At 43.5% G+C, this 2,887-nt stretch overlaps 1 protein-coding gene across 1 annotated transcript in view; it reads left to right on the forward strand.

Annotated features, from left to right (window-relative positions):
- The first annotated feature begins 2,332 nt into the window (after positions 1 to 2,332).
- Positions 2,333 to 2,887, forward strand: part of CCDC181 (coiled-coil domain containing 181) — a 32,307-nt gene continuing 31,752 nt past the window's right edge. The window contains exon 1 of the mRNA XM_018557300.1: positions 2,333 to 2,654. The gene's annotated coding sequence lies outside the window, so the exon portion shown is untranslated. The remainder of the gene's footprint in view (positions 2,655 to 2,887) is intronic.

The following is a 2,887-nucleotide window of genomic DNA, read 5'->3' on the forward strand; positions in this document are numbered from 1 at the left end:
TGAATACGCAAGTGACTAGGGTTTAACCACTTCCGGTTTCAGGCTGTCATTTCTCGGGCAGCTGTGGCCAGAGAAAAAGCTGGTGAAGCGCGATCTGTACTTAATCAGCTTCTGTGGGTTTGATAGGTGACATTAAAGGTCCAATAGAACGCTGATGTCTCCCTAAAGAGGACCTGCCACTTTCTCTTGCTATCACATAGGGGGCTTGATAGCCTCCTATGTGATAACAATAAAGTGTAAAAATGTTTAAAACAATTATATTATATTGTATTTGTGTATACTAAATTAATTTTAGTGTATTTTAGTGTATTTTTATTCTACAGCATCTCTGTTTTCAGAAAACATATAATTGTTTGGGGGTTCTAAGCAACTTTCTAGCCACTGCAAAGTGGTTAATTTTAGTGTATTTTAGTGGCCACATTTTCATCCACATTTCAAGTGGAGGGCTGCATTCCAATTCAACATATATATTTTTTTACAATTTCCAATTGGCTATGGATTACAGGAAAGGCAAGATAGGGGGAGCCCATCCTCAACTCCCAATCATAAACAATGCCTGGGACCTGTTGGTGACAGCTTGGTCACTGTGCTGGAAGTGAGTAGTGAGTGAGCTTCCGGCACTGAACAGTAGACACATATACTGTATATGCGGCAGTTGTGTGCTAAAGCCCACCTTTGTGTCACCGCCATATGTATGAGATTGTCAGGAAGGTGTTATGAAAGCTGGCCTATGATTGTGAATGTGCTCCGTGTCCTCATAATGACATTCTGTCACGTATTTTTAAAATTGTTTTGGTTGTCATTGGGAAAGTAAAGCAACTCCATAATTATCGATTAGTTCATGAGAAAACTTGATTACCAAGGAAATTTCCTGCAGAGGGAGGTCTGGACAGCACTGTCAGGCTAGATCAGGGGTGGGCAACTCCAGTCCTCCAGCTGTGCTTTAACTACAAATCCCAACATGCCTTTGCCTCTGGGAGTCATGCCTGTAACTGGCAGTTTTGCAATTCCTCATGGGACTTGTAGTTGGCTGAAGGGCCAGAGTTGCCCACCCCTGGTCTATACCAACCCCTATAGTGTTTTATACATTCATGCTGTGTATTTAATTCCTGTGTATGAGGGGTCCAGCGAACCTGAAATGTCCTGGGCCCCCCAAGGTCTAAATCCAGCCCTGGCCAGATTGTTGCGTTTTCAGCCCACTGACAAAAAGTACCAGTCCTCCCCTGCTTCCATAGATGAGGGAACCCCATTATCAGAACATCTTAAGGGCTCGTTAACACCAACCCGCACACAAAAAGGGCTGAGTTTAAACTTATAAGCAAGTGTCCGTGTGAATTCTCTTATAGCATATCATACTGTTTACTTTTTTTACTTTATTGAGCGTGTACAAAGTGTACACTCCATTCTTGTCTCCGCTCATCAGCGAGGTGTGCTGCGTTGGGGTGGCCTTACGTGCATCATGTCTGCAATTTTCCGCACTGCACATCACAGCCACAGTGTGCTTTGAATGTGGCACATAGAAAGCAATGGTTTCCTATGTGCCGTAGTGGTGACCTGTGTTTTTCTTGCCAAGAAAAAGGCAGGTCACCTTATTGGCCTTGTGAACACAGGCAAAAAAACTCTAATTTAGAGGCCATTTTCATTTATTTAATGATTTGAGCAAAGCCCTATTTTAGCCAATGAGGGGAATACATCAAAACCGGAGCAGACAGCATCTGGAGCAGTTGCCTATGGCAACCAATCAGCTTTTTTTTAATCTTCAAAGCTTAACTAAACAAACTGAAAAGAGAAGCTGATTGGTTGTCATGGGCAACTATTCCAGTTTTGATGAATTCCCCCATTGTGGCATTTAGATCTGTATTTTAGACCAGCGTTCAGGAGCATTAACAAAACACTCCAAACCTGCAGGTGGAGAAGAGCTTACTGGCATAATTTAGGCACATACCTACGTAAACTCGTGCATATGCGTGTCAATGCATTCTAGAGGCTAAAGTAAATGTAAATTCTAGCCAATAGCATGAGTTGATGCGCACATGTGCATAAATATGAGTAATTACTCTTCAAAACCTACATTTGTTTTACCTTGGATTTTTTTGCCAGAAAGATTTATTATAGATGGGAATATTTCCATGAGCCTTACTGAGACATTTTTTTATTGATAAGACAGTTTGTCTGATCACCATTTGTATAAACAAGAAAAGAGCGGAACATAAAGTGCCCAACTAAGTGCCACCCCATTCCCCCTTCTTCCTGCACGTGCACTGAAAACAATCGCCCCCTTCCTATAGGCAGCAGCACACAACAGCACCAACGCTGCCATATTCAATGCTTCTCGCGAGATCCGTGGTGACGTCACATCTCTCGGTCTCCATGGCGACGCAACAGCTTTACGGAGGTTGCCGCAGGCTTAGCTAGTAGGAGAGAGGCGGCTGTTCCCGGGAGGAGGTTGGATTTGGGGGGGTCACACCCGGGAGACCCCGGAACAGTCCGTGCACACATATCACCGGCTGCTGCGGGAGACCCGAGGTAAGAGCACCATCAGGGGGCGGGCCTTATTGACAGCTTGGGCTGTTGTCATGGCAGCTGTCATGAATGTCTGCTAAGCCCGCACAGTACCTGCTGTCTGTCTTCACAGGGGATAATGTGACTGAGGGGTAAGTGTGCCATGTCTGTGTTATATGTGTGATCATTACTGAGCAGGAGGGAGAACGCTTCCATATGCCATTTACAGATACATGGTACAGATAAATGAACAACCCACACATGGATAGAGAGAAGTCCTGTAATTGGGAAAGAACAGTTCCTTTCAATTTACATAAACAGAATAAATAATATTGTGTATGCTGATTACTATTACTGTATTATCATAATTTACACACATATAACA

Source organism: Nanorana parkeri, unplaced genomic scaffold (assembly GCF_000935625.1).
Source record: "Nanorana parkeri isolate BGI_ZX_2015 unplaced genomic scaffold, ASM93562v1 scaffold278, whole genome shotgun sequence".
NCBI lineage: Eukaryota > Metazoa > Chordata > Amphibia > Anura > Dicroglossidae > Nanorana > Nanorana parkeri.